This window comes from Choloepus didactylus, chromosome 11 (genome assembly GCF_015220235.1).
Source record: "Choloepus didactylus isolate mChoDid1 chromosome 11, mChoDid1.pri, whole genome shotgun sequence".
In the NCBI taxonomy this organism is placed as follows: Eukaryota; Metazoa; Chordata; class Mammalia; order Pilosa; family Megalonychidae; genus Choloepus; species Choloepus didactylus.
In genome coordinates, this window is record NC_051317.1 from 22,585,996 (window position 1) to 22,602,857 (window position 16,862).

Here is a 16,862-nt window from a genome sequence, read left to right on the forward strand (position 1 = left end):
AAATTTTTGATGCTTCTCAAAATCCAGCATGGAAGGCACAACATGGGTCCAAGGATGTTATAAACTGTGTAAGAACTAAAATATATATTAGAAATATCTGGCTATTTGGCAAATAACTCTCAGTATGTATCTTCAATAAAAAATAAGTTACCAATAGAACATCAGACTTCTATATAAAGTATTCTTCCCAAACAGCTGTACATCTTGAATTTAATGATTACACAATACACCTGTAAAGTTATGTATTTGGATTTTCAGCTCTGCTAGCTACAAGTGGCAGCACACATTTCAAACAAGTGATCTGTTCATGCTCTGAGTAAAGACAAAAGGAGCCACAAAGTTTTGGGGCAGGGGACACGGCTCTCATGATATCTTCATGCCAACCCCATTATGTAAACCATGAACACCTAACAGGAATCAACAAAGAATATGTTTCTCCATCACTGATTGTCCCATTTTCCTTTGCTGAAAATATAAGCAAATCAACATTTCCTAGTCTTTTCTCCATGTGCCCTATGGCAGACTGTTCAGAAGAGAAGAAGATTCTTCCTTTTCTGTAATCCCCAAAGCAAACTGTGATTAGGATGAGTCTGCAGAACTAGCTCCTTGGCAGGGAGTAGCAACCACTGAGCTCATGGGTCCCCCCCAGAGAGAAGCTGAGAAAGTGGGAGTTCCCACCCTCATCAGAGGTCCCCAGAAGGGTGTGATTTCCTCTGGGACCAGGGGCATACCTGGGTCTCTGTTGCCTCTGACTTGGTGGCAAGTTCTGTAACTGAGTTTCCCCAGCTGCCTGCCTTGAGTACCACATGGCACATAACCAAGCCACAGCAGTTGCTGCTTAGTTTAGAGATGGTGACTTCCTGACCCCACCACCTCAGTGACAAATGTAGACAGTCTTCTCATTATCCTTGGTATGAAGGTTTAGCAATGATATCCACACATAAGCTCAAATCTGAACTACAATTAACAGTTTTTGCCTCATTTCCACTCAGCTTTGTATCTAGGAACCAGAATAGAATAAAAACCACTAAATTCCACAAAAAGTTTCCATTTTAACATAATTGACTCCAGTTTCAAGCCATTTCTTGGTTCAATCATTTTAGAAAAGATGAAAGGTTTGGTCCCAATTCACACCAGTGCATTAAGTGCCAAGCCTTTGTTTTCCACCACCTCCTAGATCTTTTCTGAAGTTTGGAAAGATATGATATATTTTGGTGTTGAGCAAATTATTACACGTCTTCTGTTTTGTCAGCTAGAGTCCCTTTCCCTACAAATTCCAAGGATGGTAGAAGGAGTAGCACTACACCAACAAATTTGATCTCCCCTCTTCTCTCCTTTCCTCTCCCTGTCTTGCCTGCCAGGACCTCAGGCCTGCCGGTAGATTCCACTGTGAGCAGAGTAAATGGTGCCCAGGGCAGTGAAATAGGAAAGGAAAGAGGGAGCAGTGGATAATCCTCAGGATGCTTAGAAAACAAATGAATCTATTTAGTTTTTCTCAGCCAAGAATCCTTGTTTCTCCCTCTCTGGGGCAAAGGGGTTAAAGCAGACAAGGCCCAGCCAAGTTTTCCTAGTGCCTAAGAAGGAAGCATCTGCATGGTCATCTGAGTGCATCTCCCCTGCCCGGGAGCATCTGTGGAGGAGAGGGGCCACCACAGGGCATCAGTGGCAACTTCACTACCTTCGGTTGAGGAAACTGAGGCTGAAAGAGGCAAAGTAATTTCCAAACATCTTCTAGGACCACCATCCCAAAGCAAGATGAAGGCATAAAATTTAGACTGTAAGAAACCCAGCAAACTAGATGAGATTCCCATATCATCACAAGTTTGGTCAAAGTTGACAAGGAGTTACCAAAATTAATCATATTTTAACACAAAACATGAAACGCAATCCCTCTTTGGTAATCAGGAAGCCCTAGTTTGGGGGTCCACACCTGTTATTTATAATTTTGATATATGTCCCCATTAACACTCTCTGGCCAACTGTGCCACCTCAGAAATGAAGCTTCAGAGAGGGAAACTCTTTGGGTCCTCCTCCACAAGAGTCTGGTATGGGTCAAGACTGTTCTGCTGAGATCCTTCTGATTATTCCAGTAAAGAAATGCCCTTGTACACAACCCAACAGATCTACAGTCTCAGATGATGTTATTGTGGGTCATGTTTTGTCAAGGATCCAGGATGGACATGCTAGAGATTTTAATTTAGAGAAAAGTCCGGTCCATTCCCTCCTTTCAACTCTGCCATAAATAAGCTGCAGTCAGAGCTCAATCTAGGCATACACTGGCATTTACAATTTTACCTTAGGGTCAGTCACTTTATAAGCAGGCCCCAGAGATAGAGTATGAACTAAAATCAGGGTGCTTGGTGGGAGGCTATCAGTATATTTCCCTTTCCCTTTTACAAGTGATTCAACTAGTCTAAGTTACAAAGATTGTCTTGAGAACAACAACTTGGATCCTTCCTCTGGGTCAAAAATCTGAAAACACACAAAGGCATGGGCTATATAATATTTTTATTTTTTGTTTCAGTCCTTAAACTTTCACTATTCCAAAGAATCTGTATCTTTCATGCCATTAACTCCCCTTCAGTTCCCTCACAAGTTTAACTACTATGTGTCTTGGTTTGAAATGCAGAGGTTGAGGTATTTGAGGTTGCTTTAATAGTATAAAATTGAAAAGGGAAGCTATGGAAATGAAGAAACTTGTAAACACAATCTTTCCTTACTTTGCTGAACAATGCTTTAAAGATTAAAATAGAAAAGGAACATATCAACCTAGCCAAGGATGTGTTCACCACCAGCCTTTCTCCATGTTTCCACCTGTCTGATATTTCTGACATATATGAGAAGAGCCTCCTGACAAACAGTGGAACCCAAAACAAGACAATTTGGAAACCCATCCAAATTTGAATGCTGGGCTTTCTTGGACATAGGAGTAGCTACAAACTTTCCTAACAAATCAGATTATTATTCAACAGGAAGATTAAAGTAAAAGAACAGATGATTTAATTTTATAAATTAATTGTATAAATTAAATTTCCTTCCTTCCAGGTACTTCCAGGCATTCTTTCAAGTTCATCTGCTTTCAGGAGGAAAAGTTATAAATGTAAGAAACAATCTCTCTTTTCTAATACCCAAGTGGAAAACAAGACCAGAAATAAAAGTCCACTCAGGAAGAAACCCCAGAATTATCCAATCTGGAAGGAATTTAATTAACAAAACAAAATGCAGAGAAGGGGTCTGGTGGGGTTCTACAGGAAGAGGTCTTTCCTCCAGGAGCATCAGACCATGACAAGCTCTGTGCTGGTAGCCCCAGGGCCCCACAGAGCAGAACCCACCTTACAACCAGAACCTGTCCACCTGACACCACCTTTCCCTCAGGTATGCTCATCACTATATACATATATTAAAAAACCAAATGATTACAGTTTGTTATAAAGTGGCTTTTAGTTTTTCTATGTGGGCTTAGCACACGGTGCCTGCAAAGCAAAGAGGTTTCAGGGACTTCACCAAACAGTTAAATTTGGCAAAAAGAGAAAGCAAACAAAAAGGTAAAATTCAAAGCAGAATCGCAAGCTGCTGAAGTGAAAACAATGTATTTCTCTACGGTATAGAATTAGACCAAAGCTACAATTTTTTTTTAAGTCCCTGACAACTTCTCCCCTAATTCAGGTCAAAGTTCATAGCATAACACTATGTCCTTTGTCAAGCCAATGTTCTCTGCTTCAGCAGTTAGAATTCAAAGGCAAAGTTCAAATAGTCCAAAGGATCATGAGTGAATGCTTTCTGTCTCCATCCAACCACAGGGCATGGGTTTCATCTTCCAAACAAGTACCACCCATGTCACTTAGGGAACCTGGATAGGCTTTAACTACAGCTGGGCTACAAGTCTGAGTTACAAGGGCAGTCATGAGATGTGGAGTCTAGACTTCATTAGCTGTCTCCATAACTGGACTGTTTCTTCAAGATACACTTGCCACCTTCCTGGGGATCTGGGTTCTACATATATAAGAACACATTGAAAGCTCCCACCAGTAATCACAGAATCTTCTAAATTGTCACTAGCAAACAGATGTTTTTGTGGCAATGAACAGCAGGAAGACTCTGTGGCAAAGGCTCTACTCTAGTTAAACATTTCTGTTACTTGAGAGGGCAGGTAGCTGGTAGAAGTCATGAGCACTTTCCCAAAGTAACCAGTCCAGGTGGTGGATTCCTCCTGAGGTTTTACATTCACAGTCTCAACTTTGAAGATATGCAGTCTCAGTGTTCCCAGATGCAGAAAAGAAACTGTTGTCCATGCTGAAGGCCAAGGAGCAGATGATATCATCCCCCCTAACTCCTCTCTAAAACTCAGAGTTTCTGTCCCTCTGGAATAGAAAGTTCTCTAATCACAGACCCCTTCTCCATAACAGTAGCAAGTTTGATACCACTTGCATTGAAAGCCAATGCCGCCAAAGGGCTGTTGTGAGCAGAGATCATGTTCACAGCTTTCAAATTCATTGTATCAAAGACTTGCACATTCCCCATGGTCATGCTCCAAAGGTAAGTCAAGTAACAGGTGTTACTGGTTGACAGCACACACAAGACTGCAGGGTTTGCAGACATCTCCCTGATTGTATGCAGAACCTGTATGTCCTGAAGATTGTATATATACAGAGACTCTTCCATGCATACTGTTGACCTCTGCCATTCAACTGGAAGGACAATATGGTATTGGAGTAACTGTAGCTGCAGATTTCAGTCCCCTTCTTTTTTTTTTGGAACAAAATATGCTAATATTTATTCAATAGAATACAGTGGTTATAAGTAATTATAACAACAAAGCAACAAAGAGCCCCAAAATATACTAAGTGAAAATAAAGAATACGTTCATCTCAGTGACATCTGTGTATATTTTACAAACAAAAAACAATAGATTCCTTAGGGGTAGTAGGTGAAATGTAAAAAATAGATGAAAGTATACATAAACTCAATGCAAGAACTGGTTAAGGGGACTTACTTTCCATCTTAATATTCTATGTCTTCATAGAAAAAGAAGGAAAGCAAATACAATGAAATGTTAACAGTTATTATTTCTGAATGGTGGGAATGTGGATATTTACTATTATTTGTCCTTTTCTGTTAGTCTTTCAAGTTTTCACTCACTTCCTCTGGAGCTCAACCACAGGTTCTGTTTCAATACTGGCAGGAAATCCTGGTGGTACTGGACACATTGAAAAACCGTTCAATACTGTACTTCATATGTGATTTAAATGATGCTGAAAATAAATGTTGACTATATGTGACTTCAGCCTGAACTAATAACTTTAGTATTAATCCTCATTTAAGACTAGACTCACAGCTTTCATTAACATAATAACTTAAAAGCAAGCTCCATTTATACATAAGGATTTTTGAGGGACCAATCTTTTGGGCAAAATTAGGTTAATCAAAATCCCTTTTCTCTAGCACCATCTGGTGGAAAGAAACAGTACTTTCCACAATTGAACAACAGTTGGGTTATCACAGCATCACTATTTTCAACTGTGCCTCCTCTTTTATTCTGAGGTTACTGTATAGTGTACTGTTAACTGTTTACTTTCTCTAAAGCCTTCCTTAAACTGTAAATTCTTCAGCTTATAGGTTAAAAAAGAAGCAAGTGGATACTTCACTTTTATTCTCTTAGCTAAACTTATTACTTGCTTTCTTGGCTTCTAATAACTTGTCTTCTGCAAAATAGACTAATTTAGACTAATCATTTAAAAGAGTTGCTCTTCTGTCTTCACCTTCTCAGAGACTCCTTCTTTAATTTGTTTAAATCAAATAATGCCTTAACTTCTGTTCCATATCAGACCATCCTGAAATCATAACCTCCATTCATTCACATTCCAAACCCACAAATTCCAAAAGTTGATCCCTATACAAAAAAAAAAAAAAAACCTTTAGTGTCATTTTACTTTACATAAACTTATGACAATAAAGAATTTTCATTTAAAGGACAGAGTTTTTTGTTTTTAATAACATATTGTCGGAGTGGAGAAACCAAGATGGCAGCTAGGTGAGACAGGGCTAAGGAACACCTCCATGGAAAACACTAGATAATGACCAGAGAGTGACCCAGAACACTAGTTACAGTGATGTGCCAGCTGGACGAGATATGCTAGTTCCCAGGGGCTGTATACTTGGTGAAACTGAGAGTCTGCATTCTGAAACAAGTGAGTAAGCAGGCTGGAAGTCCTGCAACCACGTGGCGATCCGGGGAAGCCAGGGTTTGGCATCTGGAGACCAACGGGCTCTTTTAATAAAAAAAAAAGAAAGGGGAAAAGCCAGGAGCAGCTGAAGGTGCAATTGGCTGTAGGTGCGATCATGGGAAACACACAGTAAAACACAGCAAGAGGGGACTGGGCCGGCCTCTCGGTGTCTGGCCTGGAAGATAGCCTGCTGCAGATATCCCTGGGGCTGGGGGAACAGAGTGGAGAGCCAGAAGCTGAAAGAATCCCCACGGCTAGCAGCTCGCTCCCGGGAGGGCTGGATAAACTACTGCCTGGGGCCGTGCCCACAGCCCAGAGCCCCACCAGTTGTTCTGGAGCTGGGAAGGAGGAACTGTGCGAGGAGTGGGGTGTGGAGATGCCCTGTTTGGCCATTTTTGCATAAGGCTGAAAGCGAGCCAGCTCGGCCCGGTGGCCCGGGGCTTCCCTTGGGGGACGGTGTGTGCTGATGACATAGCACAGCATTACCTCAGCAGAGGTCCTGGAGGATCGTGGCTGGGTGGGGAGACCAGCTTGGAGATCCCAGAGACACTACGCCAAGTCCAGTTGTTTGTGGGACATCGAGAGAGAGGGGCTGGGGCTGAAATGAAATGAAATGAAGGCTTGGACTCTTGCCATGGCCTTGAATCTCCGGGAACCAGGGGGATTTGAATACTGAGGCTGTCCTTCCTCCCTGACCACCCATAAAAGCACCCCACATTCAGGGCAGACAGCTCCAGCAACACACCCAGACTGAGTTCTCCAGCTGGACCCCAGAAGAATCGTTTCCCCATATAATGTGGGGACAAGGTGGAGAACTGACTTGAGAGATATAGGTGACTCACAGATGCCATCTGCTGGTTAGTTAGAGAAAGTGTATGTCACCAAACAGTGTTTCTGAAAAATTAGATAGGTTTTTTTTTACAAATTAAAAGAACCCTGTCAAGCAGAGCAAATGCCAAGAGGCCAAAAACAACAGAAAATCTCAATGTATATGATAAATCCAGACGATATGGAGAATCCAACTCCAAACACACAAATCAAGTTATCAGAAGAAACGAAGCTCCTAGCAGAATTAATCAAAGAAACACAATCGAGGAATGAAAGCATGGCAAAGGATTTAAAGGACATCAAGAAGACCATGGCCCAGGATATAAGCTACATAAGGAAGACCCTAGAAGAGCATAAAGAAGACATCACAAGAGTAATAAAAAAATAGAATATCTTATGGAAATAAAAGAAACTGTTGGCCAAATTAAAAAGACTCTGGATATTCACAATAAAAGATTAGAGGAAGTTGAACAATATCTCAGTGTCCTAGAAGTCCACAGAACAGAAAATGAAAGAACAAAAGAAAGAATGGAGAAAAAAATAAAAAAAATTGAAATGGATCTCAGGGAAATGATAGATAAAATAAAACATCCAAACTTAAGACTCATTGGTGACCCAGAAGGGGAAGAGAAGGGTAAAGGTCTAGAAAGAGTATTCAAAGAAATTGTTGGGGAAAACTTCCCTAACCTTCTGCACAATATAAATACATAAAGCATAAATGCCCAGTGAACTCCAAATAGAATAAATCCAAATAAACCCACTCCAAGACATATTCTGATCAGACTGTCAAATACTGAAGAGAAGGAGCAAGTTCTGAAAGCAGCAAGAGATAAGCAATTCACCACATACAAAGGAAACAACATAAGACTAAGTCGTGACTACTCAGTGGCCACTATGGAAGTGAGGAGGCAGTAGCATGACATATTTAAAATACTGAGAGAGAAAAATTTCCAACCAAGAATACTTTATCCAGCAAAACTCTCCTTCAAATTTGAGGGAGAGCTTAAATTTTTCACAGACAAACAAATGCTGAGAGACTTTGCCAATAAAAGACCTGCCCTACTTCAGATTCTAAAGGGAACCCTACCAAAAGAGAAAGAACAGAAAGAAGAAAGAGATATAGAGAATTTTAACAGAAATATATAGTACCTTACATCCCAAAGCACCAGGGCACTCATTTTTCTCTAGTGATCATGGATCTTTCTCCAGAAGGGACCATAAGCTGGGACATAAAACAAGCCTCAAGAAATTTAAAAAAAAAAAAAAAAAAATGAATATACTCAAAGCACATTCTCCAACCACAATGGAATACAAATAGAAGTCAATAATTTTTGAACTTTAGCTCCACTATTTACTTCCTACATGACATAAATTACACAAATCCTAATGACAAATCAGTGGTTTTGAACTCAAAGTAAAATATGTAATTTTAGACAACTATATAAAGGTAGGGGAATGGAGGAGTATAGGAACATAGTTTATGTGTCCTATTGAAGTGGAGGTAGTATCAAAGAAAAACATGATTGTTATGGAAATAAGAGGTTAATTTTAACCCCCACAGCAAACACAAAGACTGTCAGAGAATGTAACCATAGAGATGAATTGTAGAGTTCAGGTGAAGAGAAATGGGGGACGGTGCAATGGGGAGTTAAGAAATGAGGGTGGAGTGCTGTTTGAGGTGAAGGGAAATTTCTAGTAATGGATGGTGGGAAAGAGCATTACAACATTCTAAAGGTGATTAATCCCACTAATGGAAGGCCAGGGAGGGGGTGGAATGGGAAGATTTAGGCTGTATATATGTTCCCATAACTAAAAAAAAAAAAAAAGTCTAAATAGATGATAGAATGCCAAGGATGAACTTGGATGGAATTAGAGGATAGAGGACAGATGGCTCAAAGGGACACAGTTGAGACATAAGGTAAAGGAAATATAGAATGTAAGCTTTGTATCATTGTTGAACCTGTTGTACTTCTTAGCTGTGCTTAATGGGATTGCATAAAAGAATGTTCTTGTTCATGGGAAGTGTATACGTGAATTATAGTGTATGTTCAAGGATGTGTGCAAAGAAAAATATTGACATAAGAAAAAAGGAAAGAAACACAGTAACAAGGTTGTTAATCCCCCATCTTACAACAGTGAGTTCTTTCATCCATTTACAACCTGGAGATAGCACGGGGCAGGGTGGGAAAATTACTCTGGCACATGCCAACTGAACTCAAACAAATAAGTCATTTCTAAATGGTTTTACATTAGAGTCTTATGCGGCTATGATTGCACTTGAACTTTATAACCTGCCATAACAGAAAGCTGATTTAACTGTTTGCAAATCAGCACTAGCAGAGGACAGAAACCAATAAGGCCAGAGGCACTCTCTTCCTCAGAGGCTCAAAATAGTTAGATTTTGATGTAGGCCTAAACTTAGTGGGTTTCAGTAACTCTGTTTAGATGCTCCTTTAGGATCATACAAATATGCTTAACTGTGGGTTTACCTTCTTTTCCTTCCTCCAGATTTATGATAAAGAGACTAATCCCTTTATTGGGACTGACTGATGTATTGGGACTGACTGATGCAATCTCAGATTTGCTCACAGTTGCTGGAAAGGAACACTTAAGGTCAGTCAGAAAATAATCAAACAGGCTTCTCATATAAGCTCTATGGACTCACCACAAAGACACTGTCTACTAATCCCATAGTACTGCCATTTGAATTAAATTTGGATCCAAGGTTTTTGACAAAAGAAATATTTCTGCTAAAGAAGTTTCCAGAGAGTTGCCTGGTGCACCTTGTGAGAACTGTTTTTTTGACCTGCTTCTTCCAGGATCAGTTGACAAAGATTTTCAAAAAAGTCTTTTCCATGCATTTTCACGTGGTCCAACATCTCTCCTCTGGGTGGGGTGAAGGTAGAGCATTCTTCCCCAGCTACTTTCACCAAGGCCCTTAGCTCAGTCAGCACCTCACCTTCTGCAACCCAATATTTCCTTTCTTGAAGTCTTGAATCATACTTTACTGTCATATTATTGCAAAATTTGCTTTTCTCCAAAGTCCCATGCATGAACTGCTTAGTCCTCATGAGATCACCGGAGAAAGCATGAGTAAACTTGACATCTTTAAGATGTATACCCCTGGTGGCTGCTTGTTTAAATCCAGTTTCTGAAAGAGGCTCTTTTATTCCTTGTCCTTGAAGTACTTTCTCCTTGTTAAGTCTTGTTTCTCCACCTTTGACGGAGTTGTATAACTGACAGAGTGAAGTGGGTCATCTTCATTGGGTTCAGAGGTAGGCCAAGCAAGAACCACAGCTGAGTGTCCCTTGCCCATGAATGATGCCACGCCACCCTGCTCAGTCCCCTTCTTAAAATAGCAAACCTTTAGCTTTGTAAGAGCTTGAGGCTCACAATGACCACTAAGCTGCTTGAGAACAGTCTCTTTACAATGTGCACATCTTCTAGATCAGTGCATCTTTAGATCTGTTACAGCTTACCCATGGAAGAAAGGGAGAAAAGTTTAGAACCAGATTGGTTGTAGCCGTTGAAGAGCAGCTGGCTTGAGCTGGTCTTGCCCCTCTGCCTGGTCAGTTCATGGTTGGGGTGCATGGTGGTTGGGTAGGGTTGGCCCAGCTGGAGCTCATATGTTTGGGGGACAGTCCAGCTGCACTCAGTGTTGGTGCCTGACTCAGTCACCATCTTGATCATCACCACTCACTACTCCAGGATCAATATACAGCATTTACTTTTGTAATTATTTGCCAATGTTTTTTATTTCTTTGCATGACATTGCATGATTTTCTAATATCATTTTATATTAGCCTGAAGGACTCCCTTGAACTTTTCTTGTATATCAGTTTCACTAGCAACAAATTTACTCTGCTTTTGTTTTTCTCAGAATATTTTAATTTCTACTTCTTTGCAGGGTAGTTTTCTAATATAGAGTATTCTCTGTTGATAGTTTAGCTTTTTCTTTCAGCACTTTAGATATGCCATCCAATGCCTTCTGGATGTCCATTTCCAATGGGAAATCAACTCTTAATCTTCCGTCAGCTTCATGTATATGAAAAGGAAAAGCGTCATTCTTGTGCTTTTGAAGATTCCCTTTTAAATTTGGCTTTCAACAGTCTGATTTTAAAGTGTCTCAGTGTGAATATCTTTCAGTTTACCATAATTGAAGTTTATTGAGCTTCCTGGGTGTGTACATTCAAATCTTTTCTCAAATTTTGGAAGTTTTAGACCATTATTTCTTCAAATATTATTTCTGCCCCTTTGTCTTTTTCCTCTCCTGCTGAGAATCTCATTATCTCTTTATATAAAAAAATATATAAGGAGATGGTGTCCAACAAGTCTCTTAGCTCTGTTTACTTTCCTTCATTTCTTTATCTTCTTCCTTCTCAGACTGGATAGTTTATGGATTCTTTCTTCTGCTCATTCAAATCTGCTGTTTAACTCCTTTAGTGCATTTTTATTTCATTTATTATAGTTTTCAGCTCCCAAATTACCATTTTCCTTCATATAATTTCTATATCTTTATTCATATTTGTTAAGACATTATTTTCCAGGATTCATCTAGTTCTTTGTCAAATGTTTCCTTTAGCTCTTTAAGAATATTTAAGACTCTTGGTTTAAAGCACTTTTAGTATTTCAGTGACTGTGATTCTTGAGTGACAGTTTTTGATAATTTATTTTTTCCTGTGGATGGGCCATAATATCCTGTTTCTTTGCATGCAGTATAATTGCATGCTGTAAGCTGGAAATTTTGAATACTATAATATATCTTGGAATATTCTCTGAAAATCAGGTTCTTCCCCATCCACTGGATTGGTGTTTTTGTTTTCCTTCCTCTGTGTTAGTTCTGTGTTTGCTTAATTACTTTTAATAAATATCTTCTGCAAAAACTTTTTTAGATCTTGTGTATCTGAAGTCTCTGATTTTATTTTTGTTTGTTTGGGTTTTTTTTGTTTGTTTGTTTAGGGGCCTACTATAAACTTGACTGAGAGTTCCTTAAATTCTTGAAGTGAAAAAATATATAAAAGAAAGAAAGAAAAGAAGTCTAGAAAAGAAAAATAATACTTTCCAGTTCTTTGTAGATAACCTCTGTGTTAGCATTCTTCTCCAATGCTTTATTCTGCCTGAGTCTTCACTTCTTGTTTGGCATGGAGCCTAAAGGTAAGCCAGAGGTAAAATCTTTAGCTCTTTCCAGGTATTGACTGGACATCAATCTTTTTTCTGGTCATTTTCATGGTTTCTAGATTTTGTAGTATAGCAGGAGCTTTTCAAAAACTTTATTCTTCAAATATCCCACTCTCCAGCTTTTCTTCCAAGATGATTTGCCTGAATGTTATTTTTGCTCCAGGTGACAGCAGTTTGTTCATTTTCCTTTCAAAGATTATGAAGAATATCTTCTAGTAGGAACTTCTCCTTCCTGAGATGGTTCTGAGATAGGCATTACAAAAGCAAATCCTTGTTGCAGTCTTTCAAAGAGCACCATAGTGGTCAAAACAAACACACACAATTCATAGGGCACTATTCCACTCTACTTCCTTTAACATGGGCTGCTGTCTTCAAAACCACTGCTACACTGGGAAAGGGTGGGGTAACATAAGTTGAAATGTCATAAAGCTCCCCTATGTTGTTTAAGTGGCCTTTCTAATGTTTAAGCATTCCTTTGGTTTCTGTAAAGCTTTGCTTATCTTCCAGAGTCCTGATACAATTGATGCTGATAGCTCTTGCCAGTTTTTCTGTGTTTCTGGTAGAGACTGACACCTGGACTTCTCTACTCTTCCATTATCACTGTTTTCAATATCCCTTCATTATAAATCAATTTAAAACATTTTTAACTTAAAAGTTTTAAAATATAATTTTAACTCATTTTATGAAATTCTCATTGCTCTTAGTAGATACTTGGTGTAACTCGCTTTTATCAATAAATTGTCCCCAAATTGTCAGATGCTTTCCTTTAGTTAAGTGCCTCTATTTGCAGTTAATTTAAACCATGGTGTTCATCATCTATGTTCCTGACAAGCTCCCATTTTATATTAAGACTTCTGCAATTTTCTATGTGGTGTCCAGGAACATACCAAGGGGAATAGTGGTGTTGTCAAGAGTGATAAATGTGCAATGAGAAAATTACCCATTATAATTTACAGGAGAGCAGAAAAATAGGATAATATATATATATTCTGCCTCCCTCAAATTGCAGAAAATAACAAATGAAATATTCTAGTCACAATATGATGTTGTTCCTTTTGGTATAAGATTGACTGCATTTTTCTATAATGGAAATTGTGGTCATGAATTATAAAATATTCTGCTATCTTTAATCATACTCAAGATTTTTCAGAAAAAAAATATCTAATAGTGTGGAAATTTCTCTTTTGCAAGAGGATGACATCACAAAGGTGACAGAGCAAGACACCCATAGCACCAGCTATGGAAGCCAGAAATCAGTTGAATGGCATATGTTCAGTGCTGAAAGAAAAGCAGTCAATCAAGAATTCTATATCAGGAAAAATGGTCCTTTAAGAATAAGGGAGAGGAGTGCTGGGCAAGACAGCAGCCTAGCGAGGTATGGAATTTAGTTACTCCTCTAGGGCAGTTGGTACATAGCCAGGAACTGTCTTGAATAACTGTTGGACTTCTGTGATTAAACACATATCATACACCAGTCTGGAATGGGTGGAATGACGGAGATTGCAGTGAAGAACTATAAGTTTTCCCAGCCAGTGTGCTGGTGCTTCTCCTCCACTGGCACCACAAGCTGTCTTAGAGCTGGTTCCCTGAGGAAAAAAGAAGCAGTTTCTGCTAGGAGCAATGAGGGTGGTTCCACCAGGCTCCAGCTCTTGAATGGTGAAACTTGGGAGCTGGGGAAATCTCTAAAAAGGGATTTCTTCTTTTTCATTGTTTTTTTTTTCCTTTTCTTTTTTTAGCTTTTCTTTTTTAAAACTATTCTAAGTAGCTCATTAAAGAAAGTCTGAGATATTTCCTATTGGGAGATGAAATTATAGAACACTTAGATAAATGGGGAGATACACACTGTGTTCATGGGTTGGAAGACACAATATTATAATATTGATTCTCCCAAAGTTGTTCTATTTATTCAGTGCCATCTCAATCAAAATCCCATGAGACTTTTTTTGTAGAGATTAAAGAGCCAATTCTAAAATTCACATGGAAATATAAAGTGGTCTAGAATAGTCAAAACAACATTAACAAAATTGGAGGTCTATGCTGCCATATCTTAAGGGTTATTGTAATGCAATCTATATTCTGACAAGGTGGCGTTGACACAAAGATGGATAAATACATCACTGAAGCTGAATAGAGGATCCAGAAATAGTCCCTCTCTCTCTCTCTCTCTCACACACACACACACACACACACACACACACACACACATACACACACACAGTTTTTAGCAGTGATGTAAGGAATAATTTTCAACAATGATGTAAAGGCAATTGATTGGAAAAATTGTATGTTTAAAAAAATGATGCTGGGGGCAAGCAAGGGGCAGGGCCCGAGGTGTACACCATGGTATGTAAGGTTCCAACCACATGCAGGCGCTGATGGCTGCAAAAGGGTGGGATTCAAGGCAAAGCTGCAGGCTCTGGGTGCATCAGAAGAAGTATAATGTCTGAGATAGGCAATTATAGGAGGTGAACAATATCCAGTAATGATGAAAGTGAGGATGAAAAGCCAAAACTGGGTGAGCCATCTACCTCTTCTCTCCCCCATGCTGGGCAAGGAGCAACACAGCCCCGGTACACATGTTCTGATGCTCCAGAAGCCACCCGCAGGAGGAAACTATAACCTGTGAAATTCAGCAACACAGATTTGGTTCCAGAAATTTCACCTCCCCAAAGGTAGAAAAGTGGCTCTCAGGAAGACCTAGGTTGGTGTCTCTCAAGCAATGACAGGGAGCTGCAGTCAGAAATGCAGCAGAAGCAGGCTGAGAAAGTGGTGGTCAAAGAGGAGAAAGGCATTTCTCCCAAAGACTGCACTGCACAAAGAACTGGGAATCCCATCAGCCACAAGCTCAAACAGGAGGAGGAAGATGAATTTGAGATGTCAGGGGAAGGACAGGACATGCTGGATAAAGGAAACCCTTCCAATTGTATCTCACTTGGGGCTCAGGGATCAAGCTAAAGTCCAAACCTGGAGCCCTCTACATCAAGGATATTTTATCTCTGCTACTTGGGACACTTGTTTCTTCAGCTCAGTTTAACTATTGCTTTGATGTGGACTGGCTCATAAAATGGTATCCATGAGAGTTCAGGAATAGATCAATTCCGTTTTTACATAGCAATAAGTGCAAAGCTCAGTCTCACTTACATGCCCAGGCAAAGCCTTGTGGAAACACTTCCCTTTGCCAGGCAAAGTTGGATATTACATTTGGAACACACTACATGAACATTATGTTACTGCTGTACAAAGAAGGCCTCTGGGTTGTCATCCACACCTCCACCTCATCCATGCTAACTGGTGCCAGAAAACTCAAGGACTATGGCTTAACCCCTTGTATCCATGAATTTCCCCTGCAAACCACAGCTCTGGAGAATCAACTACGCATTTGAAAGCTGACCTCATCAGTTACTTGATGGCTTATAATGCTCCTTCTCTCAAGGAGTAGATAGACATCATCCTTGAATGTGATCTTTCTGAAGCAAATATTTACCTTATTAGATCAACACCAGGACACTTTCAAGGAAAAAAAAGGTAATTGGGGATATTTTAAGTTCAGGAATCTTCTGAAGGAATATGCCTCATCCATACCTAAAGCTGAGTTGTGGCCTATTGTAGGCCAGTTTTCAAGCTTTGGCTCTATGGGGACTGGTGACTCAAAATGGTTATGCTCTGAGTTTAAACAGAGCCTCACAACACTGAGAAAGGAAGGCAGAACCCTGGGGGAAAGTGCCATTCATCTTCAGATTTATCATTCTGTGAAAAATGTGCAGACAACCTTAGAAGGATATCCTGCTGGGGTCTCCCTTCCCTATAGCATCCATATAGCTGAAAAATGAACTGGCCCCTTTCCTACTTGCACAAACCATCAGCCGAGACATCTGGCCACAGCAATGCCATGCAACATATTAAGACATATATGAGGCCATCTCCAGACTTCAGCAAAATTGCTTGGTTCCTTGTCACAAGTCCTAATCTCTCCAAGGCTGCCTGGGGGGGGCTTTAGAGAAAAATGGTGCCAAGCTGATGACCCAGTGTTACAAGATCAGGGTCCTTTTTCTCCCTTCACCATTTGGCCTTGACAGCTTCAATATGAAACAAAGTCTTCACAGGCATCCAGGAGCTGGCAGCCTTATTCCCTGTGCCATATGGTTTGCCTTCAGAACTTTATGAAAGTAAAGATGGGCCATGGATTTGGAATATTCCTTATATCAAAGCACCAGTTACACACAGGAACAAGTGGGTTCCCTCCTGAGACTCCTAAAGCATGTGAAATTAAAGTGTACGATGTTGAGCCTGAAACAATGGATTTTCATGTTGTTTATACTGGATGCTCACCTCCCTTAAAATCTCTGTGCCCCTTAGAACTCTTTGCAAAGGACACTCTAGTGAACATGGATATTGGTTAGACTTTTAATAGTCATTAACACTCTCACTAAAAATATAAAATAATACTTTCTTAATTCACTTGTATATGTTTTGTAATTAAACTTATTAAACTTCACAATGTTAAAAATGATGCTGGAACAATTGGATATACTTATGTAAAAGAAGTGTCCTTCAATCTATGCCTCACAGTATATACAAAAATTACCTTTAAAAGTCTTATGGTCTCAAACTACCAGAATCCTAGAAGCAAAA

General features: G+C 39.6%; 3 pseudogenes; 1 reads left to right on the forward strand and 2 right to left on the reverse strand.

The window, feature by feature from the left end:
• Nucleotides 1-3,746: 3,746 nt before the first annotated feature.
• On the reverse strand, nt 3,747-10,733 carry LOC119506584 (annotated as a pseudogene).
• LOC119506199 lies at nt 9,471-10,310 on the reverse strand (annotated as a pseudogene).
• A 3,936-nt stretch (nt 10,734-14,669) lies between the features above and the next one.
• On the forward strand, nt 14,670-16,476 carry LOC119506424 (annotated as a pseudogene).
• Nucleotides 16,477-16,862: the final 386 nt, after the last annotated feature.